This window comes from Anomaloglossus baeobatrachus, chromosome 9 (assembly GCF_048569485.1).
Source record: "Anomaloglossus baeobatrachus isolate aAnoBae1 chromosome 9, aAnoBae1.hap1, whole genome shotgun sequence".
Taxonomy (NCBI): domain Eukaryota; kingdom Metazoa; phylum Chordata; class Amphibia; order Anura; family Aromobatidae; genus Anomaloglossus; species Anomaloglossus baeobatrachus.
Genome location: NC_134361.1, coordinates 230,560,678 through 230,583,689, shown reverse-complemented (window position 1 = coordinate 230,583,689; position 23,012 = coordinate 230,560,678). Strand labels below are relative to the sequence as shown.

Here is a 23,012-nt window from a genome sequence, read left to right as displayed (position 1 = left end):
TTTGTTGTGATACATTTGTGATCTCGTGTGTTGTGTGATGGAATCTGCAGTGTTCCCGCTTTGCTGTTACTCTTTGTTGTGATACATTTGTAATCTCGTGTGTTGTGTGATGGAATCTGCAGTGATCCCGCTTTGCCGTTACTCTTTGTTGTGATACATTTGTAATCTCGTGTGTTGTGTGATGGAATCTGCAGTGATCCCGCTTTGCTGTTACTCTTTGTTGTGATACATTTGTAATCTCGTGTGTTGTGTGATGGAATCTGCAGTGATCCCGCTTTGCCGTTACTCTTTGTTGTGATACATTTGTAATCTCGTGTGTTGTGTGATGGAATCTGCAGTGATCCCGCTTTGCCGTTACTCTTTGTTGTGATACATTTGTGATCTCGTGTGTTGTGTGATGGAATCTGCAGTGATCCCGCTTTGCCGTTACTCTTTGTTGTGATACATTTGTAATCTCGTGTGTTGTGTGATGGAATCTGCAGTGATCCCGCTTTGCCGTTACTCTTTGTTGTGATACATTTGTAATCTCGTGTGTTGTGTGATGGAATCTGCAGTGATCCCGCTTTGCCGTTACTCTTTGTTGTGATACATTTGTGATCTCGTGTGTTGTGTGATGGAATCTGCAGTGATCCCGCTTTGCCGTTACTCTTTGTTGTGATACATTTGTAATCTCGTGTGTTGTGTGATGGAATCTGCAGTGATCCCGCTTTGCCGTTACTCTTTGTTGTGATACATTTGTAATCTCGTGTGTTGTGTGATGGAATCTGCAGTGATCCCGCTTTGCTGTTACTCTTTGTTGTGATACATTTGTAATCTCGTGTGTTGTGTGATGGAATCTGCAGTGATCCCGCTTTGCCGTTACTCTTTGTGTTGATACATTTGTAATCTCGTGTGTTGTGTGATGGAATCTGCAGTGATCCCGCTTTGCTGTTACTCTTTGTTGTGATACATTTGTAATCTCGTGTGTTGTGTGATGGAATCTGCAGTGATCCCGCTTTGCCGTTACTCTTTGTTGTGATACATTTGTAATCTCGTGTGTTGTGTGATGGAATCTGCAGTGATCCCGCTTTGCTGTTACTCTTTGTTGTGATACATTTGTAATCTCGTGTGTTGTGTGATGGAATCTGCAGTGATCCCGCTTTGCTGTTACTCTTTGTTGTGATACATTTGTAATCTCGTGTGTTGTGTGATGGAATCTGCAGTGATCCCGCTTTGCCGTTACTCTTTGTTGTGATACATTTGTAATCTCGTGTGTTGTGTGATGGAATCTGCAGTGATCCCGCTTTGCCGTTACTCTTTGTTGTGATACATTTGTGATCTCGTGTGTTGTGTGATGGAATCTGCAGTGATCCCGCTTTGCCGTTACTCTTTGTTGTGATACATTTGTAATCTCGTGTGTTGTGTGATGGAATCTGCAGTGATCCCGCTTTGCCGTTGCTCTTTGTTGTGATACATTTGTAATCTCGTGTGTTCTGTGATGGAATCTGCAGTGATCCCGCTTTGCCGTTACTCTTTGTTGTGATACATTTGTAATCTCGTGTGTTGTGTGGTGGAATCTGCAGTGATCCCGCTTTGCTGTTACTCTTTGTTGTGATACATTTGTAATCTCGTGTGTTGTGTGATGGAATCTGCAGTGATCCCGCTTTGCTGTTACTCTTTGTTGTGATACATTTGTAATCTCGTGTGTTGTGTGATGGAATCTGCAGTGTTCCCGCTTTGCCGTTACTCTTTGTTGTGATACATTTGTAATCTCGTGTGTTGTGTGATGGAATCTGCAGTGATCCCGCTTTGCCGTTACTCTTTGTTGTGATACATTTGTAATCTCGTGTGTTGTGTGATGGAATCTGCAGTGATCCCGCTTTGCCGTTACTCTTTGTTGTGATACATTTGTAATCTCGTGTGTTGTGTGATGGAATCTGCAGTGATCCCGCTTTGCCGTTACTCTTTGTTGTGATACATTTGTAATCTCGTGTGTTGTGTGATGGAATCTGCAGTGATCCCGCTTTGCCGTTACTCTTTGTTGTGATACATTTGTAATCTCGTGTGTTGTGTGATGGAATCTGCAGTGATCCCGCTTTGCTGTTACTCTTTGTTGTGATACATTTGTAATCTCGTGTGTTGTGTGATGGAATCTGCAGTGATCCCGCTTTGCCGTTACTCTTTGTTATGATACATTTGTAATCTCGTGTGTTGTGTGATGGAATCTGCAGTGATCCCGCTTTGCTGTTACTCTTTGTTGTGATACATTTGTAATCTCGTGTGTTGTGTGATGGAATCTGCAGTGATCCCGCTTTGCCGTTACTCTTTGTTGTGATACATTTGTAATCTCGTGTGTTCTGTGATGGAATCTGCAGTGATCCCGCTTTGCCGTTACTCTTTGTTGTGATACATTTGTAATCTCGTGTGTTCTGTGGTGGAATCTGCAGTGATCCCGCTTTGCCGTTACTCTTTGTTGTGATACATTTGTAATCTCGTGTGTTGTGTGATGGAATCTGCAGTGATCCCGCTTTGCCGTTACTCTTTGTTGTGATACATTTGTAATCCCGTGTGTTGTGTGATGGAATCTGCAGTGATCCCGCTTTGCCGTTACTCTTTGTTGTGATACATTTGTAATCTCGTGTGTTGTGTGATGGAATCTGCAGTGATCCCGCTTTGCCGTTACTCTTTGTTGTGATACATTTGTAATCTCGTGTGTTCTGTGATGGAATCTGCAGTGATCCCGCTTTGCCGTTACTCTTTGTTGTGATACATTTGTAATCTCGTGTGTTGTGTGGTGGAATCTGCAGTGATCCCGCTTTGCCGTTACTCTTTGTTGTGATACATTTGTAATCTCGTGTGTTGTGTGATGGAATCTGCAGTGATCCCGCTTTGCTGTTACTCTTTGTTGTGATACATTTGTAATCTCGTGTGTTGTGTGATGGAATCTGCAGTGATCCCGCTTTGCCGTTACTCTTTGTTGTGATACATTTGTAATCTCGTGTGTTGTGTGGTGGAATCTGCAGTGATCCCGCTTTGCCGTTACTCTTTGTTGTGATACATTTGTAATCTCGTGTGTTGTGTGATGGAATCTGCAGTGTTCCCGCTTTGCCGTTACTCTTTGTTGTGATACATTTGTAATCTCGTGTGTTGTGTGGTGGAATCTGCAGTGATCCCGCTTTGCCGTTACTCTTTGTTGTGATACATTTGTAATCTCGTGTGTTCTGTGATGGAATCTGCAGTGATCCCGCTTTGCCGTTACTCTTTGTTGTGATACATTTGTAATCTCGTGTGTTGTGTGGTGGAATCTGCAGTGATCCCGCTTTGCCGTTACTCTTTGTTGTGATACATTTGTAATCTCGTGTGTTGTGTGATGGAATCTGCAGTGATCCCGCTTTGCTGTTACTCTTTGTTGTGATACATTTGTAATCTCGTGTGTTGTGTGATGGAATCTGCAGTGATCCCGCTTTGCCGTTACTCTTTGTTGTGATACATTTGTAATCTCGTGTGTTGTGTGGTGGAATCTGCAGTGATCCCGCTTTGCCGTTACTCTTTGTTGTGATACATTTGTAATCTCGTGTGTTGTGTGATGGAATCTGCAGTGTTCCCGCTTTGCCGTTACTCTTTGTTGTGATACATTTGTAATCTCGTGTGTTGTGTGGTGGAATCTGCAGTGATCCCGCTTTGCCGTTACTCTTTGTTGTGATACATTTGTAATCTCGTGTGTTGTGTGATGGAATCTGCAGTGATCCCGCTTTGCCGTTACTCTTTGTTGTGATACATTTGTAATCTCGTGTGTTGTGTGATGGAATCTGCAGTGATCCCGCTTTGCCGTTACTCTTTGTTGTGATACATTTGTAATCTCGTGTGATCTGTGATGGAATCTGCAGTGATCCCGCTTTGCCGTTACTCTTTGTTGTGATACATTTGTAATCTCGTGTGTTGTGTGATGGAATCTGCAGTGATCCCGCTTTGCTGTTACTCTTTGTTGTGATACATTTGTAATCTCGTGTGTTGTGTGATGGAATCTGCAGTGATCCCGCTTTGCTGTTACTCTTTGTTGTGATACATTTGTAATCTCGTGTGTTGTGTGATGGAGTCTGCAGTGATCCCGCTTTGCCGTTACTCTTTGTGTTGATACATTTGTAATCTCGTGTGTTGTGTGATGGAATCTGCAGTGATCCCGCTTTGCCGTTACTCTTTGTTGTGATACATTTGTAATCTCGTGTGTTGTGTGGTGGAATCTGCAGTGATCCCGCTTTGCCGTTACTCTTTGTGTTGATACATTTGTAATCTCGTGTGTTGTGTGATGGAATCTGCAGTGATCCCGCTTTGCTGTTACTCTTTGTTGTGATACATTTGTAATCTCGTGTGTTGTGTGATGGAATCTGCAGTGATCCCGCTTTGCCGTTACTCTTTGTTGTGATACATTTGTAATCTCGTGTGTTGTGTGGTGGAATCTGCAGTGATCCCGCTTTGCCGTTACTCTTTGTTGTGATACATTTGTAATCTCGTGTGTTGTGTGATGGAATCTGCAGTGATCCCGCTTTGCTGTTACTCTTTGTTGTGATACATTTGTAATCTCGTGTGTTGTGTGATGGAGTCTGCAGTGATCCCGCTTTGCCGTTACTCTTTGTTGTGATACATTTGTGATCTCGTGTGTTGTGTGATGGAATCTGCAGTGTTCCCGCTTCGCCGTTACTCTTTGTTGTGATACATTTGTAATCTCGTGTGTTGTGTGATGGAATCTGCAGTGATCCCGCTTTGCTGTTACTCTTTGTTGTGATACATTTGTAATCTCGTGTGTTGTGTGATGGAATCTGCAGTGATCCCGCTTTGCTGTTACTCTTTGTTGTGATACATTTGTAATCCCGTGTGTTCTGTGATGGAATCTGCAGTGATCCCGCTTTGCCGTTACTCTTTGTTATGATACATTTGTAATCTCGTGTGTTGTGTGATGGAATCTGCAGTGATCCCGCTTTGCCGTTACTCTTTGTTGTGATACATTTGTAATCTCGTGTGTTCTGTGATGGAATCTGCAGTGATCCCGCTTTGCCGTTACTCTTTGTTGTGATACATTTGTAATCTCGTGTGTTCTGTGATGGAATCTGCAGTGATCCCGCTTTGCCGTTACTCTTTGTTGTGATACATTTGTAATCTCGTGTGTTCTGTGGTGGAATCTGCAGTGATCCCGCTTTGCCGTTACTCTTTGTTGTGATACATTTGTAATCTCGTGTGTTCTGTGATGGAATCTGCAGTGATCCCGCTTTGCCGTTACTCTTTGTTGTGATACATTTGTAATCTCGTGTGTTGTGTGATGGAATCTGCAGTGATCCCGCTTTGCCGTTACTCTTTGTTATGATACATTTGTAATCTCGTGTGTTGTGTGATGGAATCTGCAGTGATCCCGCTTTGCTGTTACTCTTTGTTGTGATACATTTGTAATCTCGTGTGTTGTGTGATGGAATCTGCAGTGATCCCGCTTTGCCGTTACTCTTTGTTATGATACATTTGTAATCTCGTGTGTTGTGTGATGGAATCTGCAGTGATCCCGCTTTGCCGTTACTCTTTGTTGTGATACATTTGTAATCTCGTGTGTTCTGTGATGGAATCTGCAGTGATCCCGCTTTGCCGTTACTCTTTGTTGTGATACATTTGTAATCTCGTGTGTTCTGTGATGGAATCTGCAGTGATCCCGCTTTGCCGTTACTCTTTGTTGTGATACATTTGTAATCTCGTGTGTTCTGTGGTGGAATCTGCAGTGATCCCGCTTTGCCGTTACTCTTTGTTGTGATACATTTGTAATCTCGTGTGTTCTGTGATGGAATCTGCAGTGATCCCGCTTTGCCGTTACTCTTTGTTGTGATACATTTGTAATCTCGTGTGTTGTGTGGTGGAATCTGCAGTGATCCCGCTTTGCCGTTACTCTTTGTTGTGATACATTTGTAATCTCGTGTGTTGTGTGATGGAATCTGCAGTGATCCCGCTTTGCTGTTACTCTTTGTTGTGATACATTTGTAATCTCGTGTGTTGTGTGATGGAGTCTGCAGTGATCCCGCTTTGCCGTTACTCTTTGTGTTGATACATTTGTAATCTCGTGTGTTGTGTGATGGAATCTGCAGTGATCCCGCTTTGCCGTTACTCTTTGTTGTGATACATTTGTAATCTCGTGTGTTGTGTGGTGGAATCTGCAGTGATCCCGCTTTGCCGTTACTCTTTGTGTTGATACATTTGTAATCTCGTGTGTTGTGTGATGGAATCTGCAGTGATCCCGCTTTGCTGTTACTCTTTGTTGTGATACATTTGTAATCTCGTGTGTTGTGTGATGGAATCTGCAGTGATCCCGCTTTGCCGTTACTCTTTGTTATGATACATTTGTAATCTCGTGTGTTCTGTGATGGAATCTGCAGTGATCCCGCTTTGCCGTTACTCTTTGTTGTGATACATTTGTAATCTCGTGTGTTGTGTGGTGGAATCTGCAGTGATCCCGCTTTGCCGTTACTCTTTGTTGTGATACATTTGTAATCTCGTGTGTTGTGTGATGGAATCTGCAGTGTTCCCGCTTTGCCGTTACTCTTTGTTGTGATACATTTGTAATCTCGTGTGTTGTGTGATGGAATCTGCAGTGATCCCGCTTTGCCGTTACTCTTTGTTGTGATACATTTGTAATCTCGTGTGTTGTGTGATGGAATCTGCAGTGTTCCCGCTTTGCCGTTACTCTTTGTTGTGATACATTTGTAATCTCGTGTGTTGTGTGATGGAATCTGCAGTGATCCCGCTTTGCCGTTACTCTTTGTTGTGATACATTTGTAATCTCGTGTGTTGTGTGATGGAATCTGCAGTGATCCCGCTTTGCCGTTACTCTTTGTTGTGATACATTTGTAATCTCGTGTGTTGTGTGATGGAATCTGCAGTGATCCCGCTTTGCCGTTACTCTTTGTTGTGATACATTTGTAATCTCGTGTGTTGTGTGATGGAATCTGCAGTGATCCCGCTTTGCCGTTACTCTTTGTTGTGATACATTTGTAATCTCGTGTGTTGTGTGATGGAATCTGCAGTGATCCCGCTTTGCCGTTACTCTTTGTTGTGATACATTTGTAATCTCGTGTGTTGTGTGATGGAATCTGCAGTGATCCCGCTTTGCCGTTACTCTTTGTTGTGATACATTTGTAATCTTGTGTGTTGTGTGATGGAATCTGCAGTGATCCCGCTTTGCCGTTACTCTTTGTTGTGATACATTTGTAATCTTGTGTGTTGTGTGATGGAATCTGCAGTGATCCCGCTTTGCCGTTACTCTTTGTTGTGATACATTTGTAATCTTGTGTGTTGTGTGATGGAATCTGCAGTGATCCCGCTTTGCCGTTACTCTTTGTTGTGATACATTTGTAATCTCGTGTGTTGTGTGGTGGAATCTGCAGTGATCCCGCTTTGCCGTTACTCTTTGTTGTGATACATTTGTAATCTCGTGTGTTGTGTGATGGAATCTGCAGTGATCCCGCTTTGCCGTTACTCTTTGTTGTGATACATTTGTAATCTCGTGTGTTCTGTGATGGAATCTGCAGTGATCCCGCTTTGCCGTTACTCTTTGTTGTGATACATTTGTAATCTCGTGTGTTCTGTGATGGAATCTGCAGTGATCCCGCTTTGCTGTTACTCTTTGTTGTGATACATTTGTAATCTCGTGTGTTGTGTGATGGAATCTGCAGTGATCCCGCTTTGCCGTTACTCTTTGTTGTGATACATTTGTAATCCCGTGTGTTCTGTGATGGAATCTGCAGTGATCCCGCTTTGCCGTTACTCTTTGTTGTGATACATTTGTAATCTCGTGTGTTGTGTGATGGAATCTGCAGTGATCCCGCTTTGCCGTTACTCTTTGTTGTGATACATTTGTAATCTCGTGTGTTGTGTGATGGAATCTGCAGTGATCCCGCTTTGCTGTTACTCTTTGTTGTGATACATTTGTAATCTCGTGTGTTGTGTGATGGAATCTGCAGTGATCCCGCTTTGCTGTTACTCTTTGTTGTGATACATTTGTAATCTCGTGTGTTGTGTGATGGAATCTGCAGTGTTCCCGCTTTGCCGTTACTCTTTGTTGTGATACATTTGTAATCTCGTGTGTTGTGTGATGGAATCTGCAGTGATCCCGCTTTACCGTTACTCTTTGTTGTGATACATTTGTAATCTCGTGTGTTGTGTGATGGAATCTGCAGTGATCCCGCTTTGCCGTTACTCTTTGTTGTGATACATTTGTAATCTCGTGTGTTCTGTGATGGAATCTGCAGTGATCCCGCTTTGCCGTTACTCTTTGTTATGATACATTTGTAATCTCGTGTGTTGTGTGATGGAATCTGCAGTGATCCCGCTTTGCCGTTACTCTTTGTTGTGATACATTTGTAATCTCGTGTGTTGTGTGATGGAATCTGCAGTGATCCCGCTTTGCCGTTACTCTTTGTTGTGATACATTTGTAATCTCGTGTGTTGTGTGATGGAATCTGCAGTGATCCCGCTTTGCCGTTACTCTTTGTTGTGATACATTTGTAATCTCGTGTGTTCTGTGATGGAATCTGCAGTGATCCCGCTTTGCCGTTACTCTTTGTTGTGATACATTTGTAATCTCGTGTGTTGTGTGATGGAATCTGCAGTGATCCCGCTTTGCCGTTACTCTTTGTTGTGATACATTTGTAATCTCGTGTGTTGTGTGATGGAATCTGCAGTGATCCGGCTTTGCTGTTACTCTTTGTTGTGATACATTTGTAATCTCGTGTGTTGTGTGATGGAATCTGCAGTGATCCCGCTTTGCCGTTACTCTTTGTTGTGATACATTTGTAATCTCGTGTGTTGTGTGATGGAATCTGCAGTGTTCCCGCTTTGCCGTTACTCTTTGTTGTGATACATTTGTAATCTCGTGTGTTGTGTGATGGAATCTGCAGTGATCCCGCTTTGCTGTTACTCTTTGTTGTGATACATTTGTAATCTCGTGTGTTGTGTGATGGAATCTGCAGTGATCCCGCTTTGCTGTTACTCTTTGTTGTGATACATTTGTAATCTCGTGTGTTGTGTGATGGAATCTGCAGTGATTCCGCTTTGCCGTTACTCTTTGTTGTGATACATTTGTAATCTCGTGTGTTCTGTGGTGGAATCTGCAGTGATCCCGCTTTGCCGTTACTCTTTGTTGTGATACATTTGTAATCTCGTGTGTTGTGTGATGGAATCTGCAGTGATCCGGCTTTGCTGTTACTCTTTGTTGTGATACATTTGTAATCTCGTGTGTTCTGTGATGGAATCTGTAGTGTTCCCGCTTTGCCGTTACTCTTTGTTGTGATACATTTGTAGTCTCGTGTGTTGTGTGATGGAATCTGCAGTGATCCCGCTTTGCCGTTACTCTTTGTTGTGATACATTTGTAATCTCGTGTGTTCTGTGATGGAATCTGTAGTGTTCCCGCTTTGCTGTTACTCTTTGTTGTGATACATTTGTAATCTCGTGTGTTGTGTGATGGAATCTGCAGTGATCCCGCTTTGCTGTTATTCTTTGTTGTGATACATTTGTAATCTCGTGTGTTGTGTGATGGAATCTGCAGTGTTCCCGCTTTGCCGTTACTCTTTGTTGTGATACATTTGTAATCTCGTGTGTTGTGTGATGGAATCTGCAGTGATCCCGCTTTGCTGTTACTCTTTGTTGTGATACATTTGTAATCTCGTGTGTTGTGTGATGGAATCTGCAGTGTTCCCGCTTTGCCGTTACTCTTTGTTGTGATACATTTGTAATCTCGTGTGTTCTGTGATGGAATCTGCAGTGTTCCCGCTTTGCCGTTACTCTTTGTTGTGATACATTTGTAATCTCGTGTGTTGTGTGATGGAATCTGCAGTGATCCCGCTTTGCCGTTACTCTTTGTTGTGATACATTTGTAATCTCGTGTGTTGTGTGGTGGAATCTGCAGTGATCCCGCTTTGCCGTTACTCTTTGTTGTGATACATTTGTAATCTCGTGTGTTGTGTGATGGAATCTGCAGTGTTCCCGCTTTGCCGTTACTCTTTGTTGTGATACATTTGTAATCTCGTGTGTTGTGTGATGGAATCTGCAGTGATCCCGCTTTGCCGTTACTCTTTGTTGTGATACATTTGTAATCTCGTGTGTTGTGTGATGGAATCTGCAGTGATCCCGCTTTGCCGTTACTCTTTGTTGTGATACATTTGTAATCTCGTGTGTTGTGTGATGGAATCTGCAGTGATCCCGCTTTGCCGTTACTCTTTGTTGTGATACATTTGTAATCTCGTGTGTTGTGTGATGGAATCTGCAGTGATCCCGCTTTGCTGTTACTCTTTGTTGTGATACATTTGTAATCTCGTGTGTTGTGTGATGGAATCTGCAGTGATCCCGCTTTGCCGTTACTCTTTGTTGTGATACATTTGTGATCTCGTGTGTTGTGTGATGGAATCTGCAGTGTTCCCGCTTTGCCGTTACTCTTTGTTGTGATACATTTGTAATCTCGTGTGTTGTGTGATGGAATCTGCAGTGATCCCGCTTTGCTGTTACTCTTTGTTGTGATACATTTGTAATCTCGTGTGTTGTGTGATGGAATCTGCAGTGTTCCCGCTTTGCTGTTACTCTTTGTTGTGATACATTTGTAATCTCGTGTGTTGTGTGATGGAATCTGCAGTGATCCCGCTTTGCTGTTACTCTTTGTTGTGATACATTTGTAATCTCGTGTGTTGTGTGATGGAATCTGCAGTGATCCCGCTTTGCCGTTACTCTTTGTTGTGATACATTTGTAATCTCGTGTGTTGTGTGATGGAATCTGCAGTGTTCCCGCTTTGTCGTTACTCTTTGTTGTGATACATTTGTAATCTCGTGTGTTGTGTGATGGAATCTGCAGTGTTCCCGCTTTGCCGTTACTCTTTGTTGTGATACATTTGTAATCTCGTGTGTTCTGTGATGGAATCTGCAGTGTTCCCGCTTTGCCGTTACTCTTTGTTGTGATACATTTGTAATCTCGTGTGTTGTGTGATGGAATCTGCAGTGATCCCGCTTTGCTGTTACTCTTTGTTGTGATACATTTGTAATCTCGTGTGTTGTGTGATGGAATCTGCAGTGTTCCCGCTTTGCCGTTACTCTTTGTTGTGATACATTTGTAATCTCGTGTGTTGTGTGATGGAATCTGCCGTGTTCCCGCTTTGCTGTTACTCTTTGTTGTGATACATTTGTGATCTCGTGTGTTGTGTGATGGAATCTGCAGTGTTCCCGCTTTGCTGTTACTCTTTGTTGTGATACATTTGTAATCTCGTGTGTTGTGTGATGGAATCTGCAGTGATCCTGCTTTGCCGTTACTCTTTGTTGTGATACATTTGTAATCTCGTGTGTTGTGTGATGGAATCTGCAGTGATCCCGCTTTGCCGTTATTCTTTGTTGTGATACATTTGTAATCTCGTGTGTTGTGTGATGGAATCTGCAGTGATCCCGCTTTGCTGTTACTCTTTGTTGTGATACATTTGTAATCTCGTGTGTTCTGTGATGGAATCTGCAGTGATCCCGCTTTGCCGTTACTCTTTGTTGTGATACATTTGTAATCTCGTGTGTTGTGTGATGGAATCTGCAGTGTTCCCGCTTTGCCGTTACTCTTTGTTGTGATACATTTGTAATCTCGTGTGTTGTGTGATGGAGTCTGCAGTGATCCCGCTTTGCCGTTATTCTTTGTTGTGATACATTTGTAATCTCGTGTGTTGTGTGATGGAATCTGCAGTGATCCCGCTTTGCTGTTACTCTTTGTTGTGATACATTTGTAATCTCGTGTGTTCTGTGATGGAATCTGCAGTGATCCCGCTTTGCCGTTACTCTTTGTTGTGATACATTTGTAATCTCGTGTGTTGTGTGGTGGAATCTGCAGTGTTCCCGCTTTGCTGTTACTCTTTGTTGTGATACATTTGTAATCTCGTGTGATCTGTGATGGAATCTGCAGTGATCCCGCTTTGCCGTTACTCTTTGTTGTGATACATTTGTAATCTCGTGTGTTGTGTGATGGAATCTGCAGTGATCCCGCTTTGCTGTTACTCTTTGTTGTGATACATTTGTAATCTCGTGTGTTGTGTGATGGAATCTGCAGTGTTCCCGCTTTGCTGTTACTCTTTGTTGTGATACATTTGTAATCTCGTGTGTTGTGTGATGGAATCTGCAGTGTTCCCGCTTTGCCGTTACTCTTTGTTGTGATACATTTGTAATCTCGTGTGTTGTGTGATGGAATCTGCAGTGATCCCGCTTTGCCGTTACTCTTTGTTGTGATACATTTGTAATCTCGTGTGTTCTGTGATGGAATCTGCAGTGATCCCGCTTTGCCGTTACTCTTTGTTGTGATACATTTGTAATCTCGTGTGTTGTGTGGTGGAATCTGCAGTGTTCCCGCTTTGCTGTTACTCTTTGTTGTGATACATTTGTAATCTCGTGTGATCTGTGATGGAATCTGCAGTGATCCCGCTTTGCCGTTACTCTTTGTTGTGATACATTTGTAATCTCGTGTGTTGTGTGATGGAATCTGCAGTGATCCCGCTTTGCTGTTACTCTTTGTTGTGATACATTTGTAATCTCGTGTGTTGTGTGATGGAATCTGCAGTGTTCCCGCTTTGCTGTTACTCTTTGTTGTGATACATTTGTAATCTCGTGTGTTGTGTGATGGAATCTGCAGTGTTCCCGCTTTGCCGTTACTCTTTGTTGTGATACATTTGTAATCTCGTGTGTTGTGTGATGGAATCTGCAGTGATCCCGCTTTGCCGTTACTCTTTGTTGTGATACATTTGTAATCTCGTGTGTTCTGTGATGGAATCTGCAGTGATCCCGCTTTGCCGTTACTCTTTGTTGTGATACATTTGTAATCTCGTGTGTTGTGTGATGGAATCTGCAGTGATCCCGCTTTGCCGTTACTCTTTGTTATGATACATTTGTAATCTCGTGTGTTGTGTGATGGAATCTGCAGTGATCCCGCTTTGCCGTTACTCTTTGTTGTGATACATTTGTAATCTCGTGTGTTGTGTGATGGAATCTGCAGTGATCCCGCTTTGCTGTTACTCTTTGTTGTGATACATTTGTAATCTCGTGTGTTGTGTGATGGAATCTGCAGTGATCCCGCTTTGCTGTTACTCTTTGTTGTGATACATTTGTAATCTCGTGTGTTGTGTGATGGAATCTGCAGTGTTCCCGCTTTGCTGTTACTCTTTGTTGTGATACATTTGTAATCTCGTGTGTTGTGTGATGGAATCTGCAGTGTTCCCGCTTTGCCGTTACTCTTTGTTGTGATACATTTGTAATCTCGTGTGTTGTGTGATGGAATCTGCAGTGATCCCGCTTTGCCGTTACTCTTTGTTGTGATACATTTGTAATCTCGTGTGTTCTGTGATGGAATCTGCAGTGATCCCGCTTTGCCGTTACTCTTTGTTGTGATACATTTGTAATCTCGTGTGTTGTGTGATGGAATCTGCAGTGTTCCCGCTTTGCCGTTACTCTTTGTTGTGATACATTTGTAATCTCGTGTGTTGTGTGATGGAATCTGCAGTGATCCCGCTTTGCCGTTACTCTTTGTTATGATACATTTGTAATCTCGTGTGTTGTGTGATGGAATCTGCAGTGATCCCGCTTTGCCGTTACTCTTTGTTGTGATACATTTGTAATCTCGTGTGTTCTGTGATGGAATCTGCAGTGATCCCGCTTTGCCGTTACTCTTTGTTGTGATACATTTGTAATCTCGTGTGTTGTGTGATGGAATCTGCAGTGATCCCGCTTTGCCGTTACTCTTTGTTGTGATACATTTGTAATCTCGTGTGTTGTGTGGTGGAATCTGCAGTGATCCCGCTTTGCCGTTACTCTTTGTTGTGATACATTTGTAATCTCGTGTGTTCTGTGATGGAATCTGCAGTGATCCCGCTTTGCCGTTACTCTTTGTGTTGATACATTTGTGATCTCGTGTGTTCTGTGATGGAATCTGCAGTGATCCCGCTTTGCCGTTACTCTTTGTGTTGATACATTTGTGATCTCGTGTGTTCTGTGATGGAATCTGCAGTTTTCCCGCTTTGCCGTTACTCTTTGTTGTGATACATTTGTAATCTCGTGTGTTCTGTGATGGAATCTGCAGTGATCCCGCTTTGCCGTTACTCTTTGTTGTGATACATTTGTAATCTCGTGTGTTGTGTGATGGAATCTGCAGTGATCCCGCTTTGCCGTTACTCTTTGTGTTGATACATTTGTGATCTCGTGTGTTCTGTGATGGAATCTGCAGTGATCCCGCTTTGCTGTTACTCTTTGTTGTGATACATTTGTAATCTCGTGTGTTGTGTGATGGAATCTGCAGTGATCCCGCTTTGCCGTTACTCTTTGTTGTGATACATTTGTAATCTCGTGTGTTGTGTGATGGAATCTGCAGTGATCCCGCTTTGCCGTTACTCTTTGTGTTGATACATTTGTGATCTCGTGTGTTGTGTGATGGAATCTGCAGTGATCCCGCTTTGCTGTTACTCTTTGTGTTGATACATTTGTAATCTCGTGTGTTGTGTGATGGAATCTGCAGTGATCCCGCTTTGCTGTTACTCTTTGTTGTGATACATTTGTGATCTCGTGTGTTCTGTGATGGAATCTGCAGTGATCCCGCTTTGCCGTTACTCTTCGTTTCTACAGATAGAACGGGCTACTTTGGCTTTTCTTCTGACCGCGTCCTTCACCCCCTGAATCCACAGTATATTTATATCCTCCGACACGTAGAGGTCCTCCTAATACTCGTCTCATTCTCCCAAATAATTAGCATGTAAATCAAATGTTCTTCCTTTAGTTCCATCTCACCTCCTGTGTAAACTCGTTTAATGCAACGATAATTAAATCCATTCTTGAATGTAAGGACTCAGGGCCCTTGCGGCACAGAGAACGGGGAGGGGACCGGAGGACTATCGTGAGGTGCAATTTAACTCATTAGCTGCTGGATGTGACTGTAAAGAGCTTCACTCAAGTTTGATAGCGAGATATGGATGGAGATCACTTCACAATCGGGGACTTAAGAGTCGGTGGACTCAGCCATTATCACATCCAATGGCAGCTGGAAGGAGACCGCGCTTAGTGGTTGTACATGGGTACTGCAGCTCAGATCATATTCACTTTAATAGGAACTGAGCTGCAGTAATGGAGAATGGACACTACAGGGCGTACGGAGCGGTGGGTTCTGGCTCTGCACATGGTCTACTTGCATCCGCTACGGGACTCATCAACCTCATATTGTTGTCCTGTCCGAAGGACAGGCTAAGTCCTAAACAATTCATTCTGGTCATATTACAGATCAGATATTTTTACAATGTTGCAGCCCTAATTGACGGCCAATGGTCTGCTTAAAATGAATGTCCACTATTGAACGTTTTATTTTTCTTATCTAAATAGCGCCGGTTGTGAGTGGATTCATTTCTTAATCTTTATATCAATCTGAGCTCATATCTTCCGCATAGACATACATTTCTGTCTTCTTACAGCCACCACAAGGGGGAGCTCACTGCATACAGTCACAACTGTTCAGTATTATTACAGCCACCACAAGGGGGCGCTCACTGCATACAGTCACAACTGTTCAGTATTATTACAGCCACCACAAGGGGGAGCTCACTGCATACAGTCACAACTGTTCAGTATTATTACAGCCTCCACAAGGGGGAGCTCACTGCATACAGTCACAACTGTTCAGTATTATTACAGCCACCACAAGGGGGAGCTCACTGTATACAGTCACAACTGTTCAGTATTATTACAGCCACCACAAGGGGGAGCTCACTGTATACAGTCACAACTGTTCAGTATTATTACAGCCTCCACAAGGGGGAGCTCACTGCATACAGTCACAACTGTTCAGTATTATTACAGCCTCCACAAGGGGGAGCTCACTGCATACAGTCACAACTGTTCAGTATTATTACAGCCACCACAAGGGGGAGCTCACTGTATACAGTCACAACTGTTCAGTATTATTACAGCCACCACAAGGGGGAGCTCACTGCATACAGTCACAACTGTTCAGTATTATTACAGCCACCACAAGGGGGAGCTCACTGCATACAGTCACAACTGTTCAGTATTATTACAGCCACCACAAGGGGGAGCTCACTGCATACAGTCACAACTGTTCAGTATTATTACAGCCACCACAAGGGGGAGCTCACTGCATACAGTCAGAACTGTTCAGTATTATTACAGCCACCACAAGGGGGAGCTCACTGCATACAGTCAGAACTGTTCAGTATTATTACAGCCACCACAAGGGGGAGCTCACTGCATACAGTCACAACTGTTCAGTATTATTACAGCCACCACAAGGGGGAGCTGACTGCATACAGTCAGAACTGTTCAGTATTATTACAGCCACCACAAGGGGGAGCTGACTGCATACAGTCACAACTGTTCAGTATTATTACAGCCACCACAAGGGGGAGCTGACTGCATACAGTCAGAACTGTTCAGTATTATTACAGCCACCACAAGGGGGAGCTCACTGCATACAGTCAGAACTGTTCAGTATTATTACAGCCACCACAAGGGGGAGCTGACTGCATACAGTCAGAACTGTTCAGTATTATTACAGCCACCACAAGGGGGAGCTGACTGCATACAGTCAGAACTGTTCAGTATTATTACAGCCACCACAAGGGGGAGCTCACTGCATACAGTCAGAACTGTTCAGTATTATTACAGCCACCACAAGGGGGAGCTCACTGCATACAGTCAGAACTGTTCAGTATTATTACAGCCACCACAAGGGGGAGCTCACTGCATACAGTCACAACTGTTCAGTATTATTACAGCCACCACAAGGGGGAGCTCACTGTATACAGTCACAACTGTTCAGTATTATTACAGCCTCCACAAGGGGGAGCTCACTGCATACAGTCACAACTGTTCAGTATTATTACAGCCTCCACAAGGGGGAGCTCACTGCATACAGTCACAACTGTTCAGTATTATTACAGCCACCACAAGGGGGAGCTCACTGTATACAGTCACAACTGTTCAGTATTATTACAGCCACCACAAGGGGGAGCTCACTGCATACAGTCACAACTGTTCAGTATTATTACAGCCACCACAAGGGGGAGCTCACTGCATACAGTCACAACTGTTCAGTATTATTACAGCCACCACAAGGGGGAGCTCACTGCATACAGTCACAACTGTTCAGTATTATTACAGCCACCACAAGGGGGAGCTCACTGCATACAGTCAGAACTGTTCAGTATTATTACAGCCACCACAAGGGGGAGCTCACTGCATACAGTCAGAACTGTTCAGTATTATTACAGCCACCACAAGGGGGAGCTGACTGCATACAGTCACAACTGTTCAGTATTATTACAGCCACCACAAGGGGGAGCTGACTGCATACAGTCAGAACTGTTCAGTATTATTACAGCCACCACAAGGGGGAGCTCACTGCATACAGTCAGAACTGTTCAGTATTATTACAGCCACCACAAGGGGGAGCTGACTGCATACAGTCAGAACTGTTCAGTATTATTACAGCCACCACAAGGGGGAGCTGACTGCATACAGTCAGAACTGTTCAGTATTATTACAGCCACCACAAGGGGGAGCTCACTGCATACAGTCAGAACTGTTCAGTATTATTACAGCCACCACAAGGGGGAGCTCACTGCATACAGTCAGAACTGTTCAGTATTATTACAGCCACCACAAGGGGGAGCTCACTGCATACAGTCAGAACTGTTCAGTATTATTACAGCCACCACAAGGGGGAGCTCACTGCATACAGTCAGAACTGTTCAGTATTACTACAGCCACCACAAGGGGGAGCTCACTGCATACAGTCAGAACTGTTCAGTATTATTACAGCCACCACAAGGGGGAGCTCACTGCATACAGTCACAACTGTTCAGTATTATTACAGCCACCACAAGGGGGAGCTCACTGTATACAGTTAGAACTATTCAGATCAAAGACTGATGACGGGTGGGACGCAGTCGGGTGGTCACGGGGTCTGTCTTATTATGCCGCTATATACTTTTCTATTTGTCATGTAAGAAGCGCCTACCTGTACAGAGCTTTGTATTCACTATGAACGGTATAAAATAAACCAACCCTCCGGCCTGTACTGGAGAGAGCTGGAGCTGAGTATGTCCTAGTCTCACGAGCCATAAACTAAACCCCAAAAGCCTGTAAGGTTGCTCCAACACCCTCAGGGGTCGCGATACTTTTAGGACACCACTTCTTTAACTTGTAAGAGGGGCAAACCGGAAGTCCCCGCGCCATCTCCAATCTGAACAGTCACCGTTCCCCCAACGAGGCCCCCGACAGAGTCAGGATGACTGGACAACCTCAGCTTTGTTCACAAAATATGATATGGAGCCATGTAACGTTTCCAAAAAAATGTAGAAACTCTCCTTTTCTGGCCCCCATCGGCTGGTGTCACTACTGGGGTCTCTGCTTCTACTCTGTCACAGGAGGTTATGGTTTCAGTGAGGCCAAGACACAAAGCGGTCAATATGGCGGCTCTTCAGATCTTCACCCACGACTGGTGCTTCTCGCAATCTTTCTGGACAGTCCACTCCTGAACCTCTCCCACAGCCTCCCCCACCGTTGATACTCTCCTGGTTCCCCTGCCTCCGCACCCATCGTTGCTTTTTTGCTGGCCCTCCCGATGCTTTGTGCCGTACCCTGCCAGTTCCCCTGCCTCCGCACCCATCGTTGCCTTTTTGCTGGCCCTCCCGATGCTTTGTGCCATACCCTGCCAGTTCCCCTGCCTCCGCACCCATTGTTGCCTTTTTGCTGGCCCTCCCGATGCTTTGTGCCATACCCTGCCAGTTCCCCTGCCTCCGCACCCATTGTTGCCTTTTTGCTGGCCCTCCCGATGCTTTGTGCCGTACCCTGCCAGTTCCCCTGCCTCCGCACCCATTGTTGCCTTTTTGCTGGCCCTCCCGATGCTTTGTGCCGTACCCTGCCAGTTCCCCTGCCTCCGCACCCATTGTTGCCTTTTTGCTTGAGCTCCCGATGCTTTGTGCCGTACCCTGCCAGTTCCCCTGCCTCCGCACCCATTGTTGCTTTTTTGCTTGCCTCCCGATGCTTTGTGCCGTACCCTGCCAGTTCCCCTGCCTCCGCACCCATTGTTGCCTTTTTGCTGGCCCTCCCGATGCTTTGTGCCATACCCTGCCAGTTCCCCTGCCTCCGCACCCATTGTTGCCTTTTTGCTGGCCCTCCCGATGCTTTGTGCCATACCCTGCCAGTTCCCCTGCCTCCGCACCCATTGTTGCCTTTTTGCTTGCCTCCCGATGCTTTGTGCCGTACCCTGCCAGTTCCCCTGCCTCCACACCCATTGTTGCCTTTTTGCTTGAGCTCCCGATGCTTTGTGCCGTACCCTGCCAGTTCCCCTGCCTCCGCACCCATTGTTGCCTTTTTGCTGGCCCTCCCGATGCTTTGTGCCATACCCTGCCAGTTCCCCTGCCTCCGCACCCATTGTTGCCTTTTTGCTGGCCCTCCCGATGCTTTGTGCCATACCCTGCCAGTTCCCCTGCCTCCGCACCCATTGTTGCCTTTTTGCTTGCCTCTCGATGCTTTGTGCCGTACCCTGCCAGTTCCCCTGCCTCCACACCCATTGTTGCCTTTTTGCTTGAGCTCCCGATGCTTTGTGCCGTACCCTGCCAGTTCCCCTGCCTCCGCACCCATTGTTGCCTTTTTGCTTGAGCTCCCGATGCTTTGTGCCGTACCCTGCCAGTTCCCCTGCCTCCGCACCCATTGTTGCCTTTTTGCTTGAGCTCCCGATGCTTTGTGCCGTACCCTGCCAGTTCCCCTGCCTCCGCACCCATTGTTGCCTTTTTGCTTGCCTCTCGATGCTTTGTGCCGTACCCTGCCAGTTCCCCTGCCTCCACACCCATTGTTGCCTTTTTGCTTGAGCTCCCGATGCTTTGTGCCGTACCCTGCCAGTTCCCCTGCCTCCGCACCCATTGTTGCCTTTTTGCTTGAGCTCCCGATGCTTTGTGCCGTACCCTGCCAGTTCCCCTGCCTCCGCACCCATTGTTGCCTTTTTGCTGGCCCTCCCGATGCTTTGTGCCGTACCCTGCCAGTTCCCCTGCCTCCACACCCATTGTTGCCTTTTTGCTTGCCTCCTGATGCTTTGTGCCGTACCCTGCCAGTTCCCCTGCCTCTGCACCCATTGTTGCCTTTTTGCTTGCCTCCCGATGCTTTGTGCCGTACCCTGCCAGTTCCCCTGCCTCCGCACCCATTGTTGCCTTTTTGCTGGCCCTCCTGATGCTTTGTGCCGTACCCTGCCAGTTCCCCTGCCTCCACACCCATTGTTGCCTTTTTGCTTGCCTCCTGATGCTTTGTGCTGTACCCTGCCAGTTCCCCTGCCTCTGCACCCATTGTTGCCTTTTTGCTTGCCTCCCGATGCTTTGTGCCGTACCCTGCCAGTTCCCCTGCCTCCGCACCCATTGTTGCCTTTTTGCTGGCCCTCCCGATGCTCTGTGCCATACCCTCCTGGTTCCCCTGCCTCCGCACCCATTGTTGCCTTTTTGCTGGCCCTCCCGATGCTCTGTGCCGTACCCTGCCAGTTCCCCTGCTTCCGCACCCATTGTTGCCTTTTTGCTTGCCTCCCGATGCTTTGTGCCATACCCTCCTGGTTCCCCTGCCTCCGCACCCATTGTTGCCTTTTTGCTTGCCTCCCGATGCTTTGTGCCGTACCCTGCCAGTTCCCCTGCCTCCGCACCCATTGTTGCCTTTTTGTTGGCCCTCCCGATGCTTTGTGCCGTACCCTGCCAGTTCCCCTGCCTCCGCACCCATTGTTGCCTTTTTGCTTGCCTCCCGATGCTTTGTGCCATACCCTCCTGGTTCCCCTGCCTCCGCACCCATTGTTGCCTTTTTGTTGGCCCTCCCGATGCTTTGTGCCGTACCCTGCCAGTTCCCCTGCCCTTCTGCCGAGAGGCTGGAAAGTCCCACAACCACGATTAGCTTGTGTAACGCTCGTGGCCGGTGTAGGGGCGGCGAGCGGGATTAGTGGACCCACTGGACCACAGGGGGGACCCAGGCTTACCCTTTGGAGGGGCTTAACTAAGCGCCAGGTGTATGCCACGTAGTCCCAGGGCAGTAACCGGGACTGTGGAAGCTGACCCCCAGGGCAGATGACGGACTCAGGAATAGACAGGTATAGGCAAGGTATTGTGGGCACAGCAGGGATAGGCAAGTACAGGAAACTGACACTGGGATCACAGGGCAGGAGCTCAGGACCTGACAACTAGCTAAGTAGCAGACTGGCTGACTGACTGGCTGACTAACTAAAGGTGTTGTGCAGGCACCTCCCCTAATGGGAGGGTGCCTTTAATACACAGTGCCTCTCAGACATAGGCAGAGAGATATTTCCCGGGAAATGGCAAGACGGTCCTTTAGGAGGAGAACCAGTGGGCGTGCATGCGCACGCGTATTAGGTGCACTCCCGGGAACCCTGTGCGGCATGTATAGAGCCTGGGCGGGAAAGGATGCAGCAGCACACGAGGATGGCCGGGGAAGTGTGAGGAAGGATGCGACCCGGCTGGAACAGAGAATAAGTCGGTGTCTCCACAGTTTGCAGAAGGTTCATCTTTAGTGGTTTCTGGATCATTTATCTATCACGTGATATCAGATTGCTGGGACCCCCAGTTCCCACCTGTAATCTGTCTGCATGCCCACCAGAGAAGAGGACAAGATTTACACTGCTGTCATTGCAAAGCAACCAGCTGTCTGTAATGTGCGGACGTGCGGGGTCCTCCAGAGCAAAAAATGAGATTCCTAGACAGGGACCCACTACTCTATAAAACTAAAAATGCATTGAAAGGGCACTTAATCCCACAATGGCAACATTTTCTACAAAGCACAGTGTCCGCATAACGAGCGTCAACACAGTAGAAACCAAACAAAGCTTCTTTCTTGTATCTTTGTATCTTAAAGTCTGTGATTTTTTATAGTCTGTGATAATTCTATATTGGAAACTACATTTCTCAGCAGCACCCTGCTTCTTCTCTGTGCTGCAGGTACATTTCTCAGCAGCACCCTGCTTCTTCTCTGTGCTGCAGGTACATTTCTCAGCAGCACCCTGCTTCTTCTCTGTGCTGCAGGTACATTTCTCAGCAGCACCCTGCTTCTTCTCTGTGCTGCAGGTACATTTCTCAGCAGCACCCTGCTTCTTCTCTGTGCTGCAGGTACATTTCTCAGTAGCACCCTGCTTCTTCTCTGTGCTGCAGGTACATTTCTCAGCAGCACCCTGCTTCTTCTCTGTGCTGCAGGTACATTTCTCAGCAGCACCCTGCTTCTTCTCTGTGCTGCAGGTACATTTCTCAGCAGCACCCTGCTTCTTCTCTGTGCTGCAGGTACATTTCTCAGCAGCACCCTGCTTCTTCTCTGTGCTGCAGGTACATTTCTCAGCAGCACCCTGCTTCTTCTCTGTGCTGCAGGTACATTTCTCAGCAGCACCCTGCTTCTTCTCTGTGCTGCAGGTACATTTCTCAGCAGCACCCTGCTTCTTCTCTGTGCTGCAGGTACATTTCTCAGCAGCACCCTGCTTCTTCTCTGTGCTGCAGGTACATTTCTCAGTAGCACCCTGCTTCTTCTCTGTGCTGCAGGTACATTTCTCAGCAGCACCCTGCTTCTTCTCTGTGCTGCAGGTACATTTCTCAGTAGCACCCTGCTTCTTCTCTGTGCTGCAGGTACATTTCTCAGTAGCACCCTGCTTCTTCTCTGTGCTGCAAGTACATTTCTCAGTAGCACCCTGCTTCTTCTCTGTGCTGCAGGTACATTTCTCAGTAGCACCCTGCTTCTCTGTGCTGCAGGTACATTTCTCAGCAGCACCCTGCTTCTTCTCTGTGCTGCAGGTACATTTCTCAGCAGCACCCTGCTTCTTCTCTGTGCTGCAGGTCCCACCCTCTGCTTTCATACTCCTTACTGATAGAGACAGATCTCAATCAACATGGGCAATTTGTATTCACATGGATGAGGTAAGTTAATATGAAGGCAATGACCAATATTCCTTACGATTTACAAACTGCCCATTTCA

At 45.9% G+C, this 23,012-nt stretch overlaps 1 protein-coding gene across 2 annotated transcripts in view; it reads right to left on the bottom strand.

Moving 5' to 3' along the window:
* Positions 1-23,012, bottom strand: part of GPSM1 (G protein signaling modulator 1) — a 393,869-nt gene that overhangs the window by 95,498 nt on the left and 275,359 nt on the right. The window lies entirely within an intron of this gene.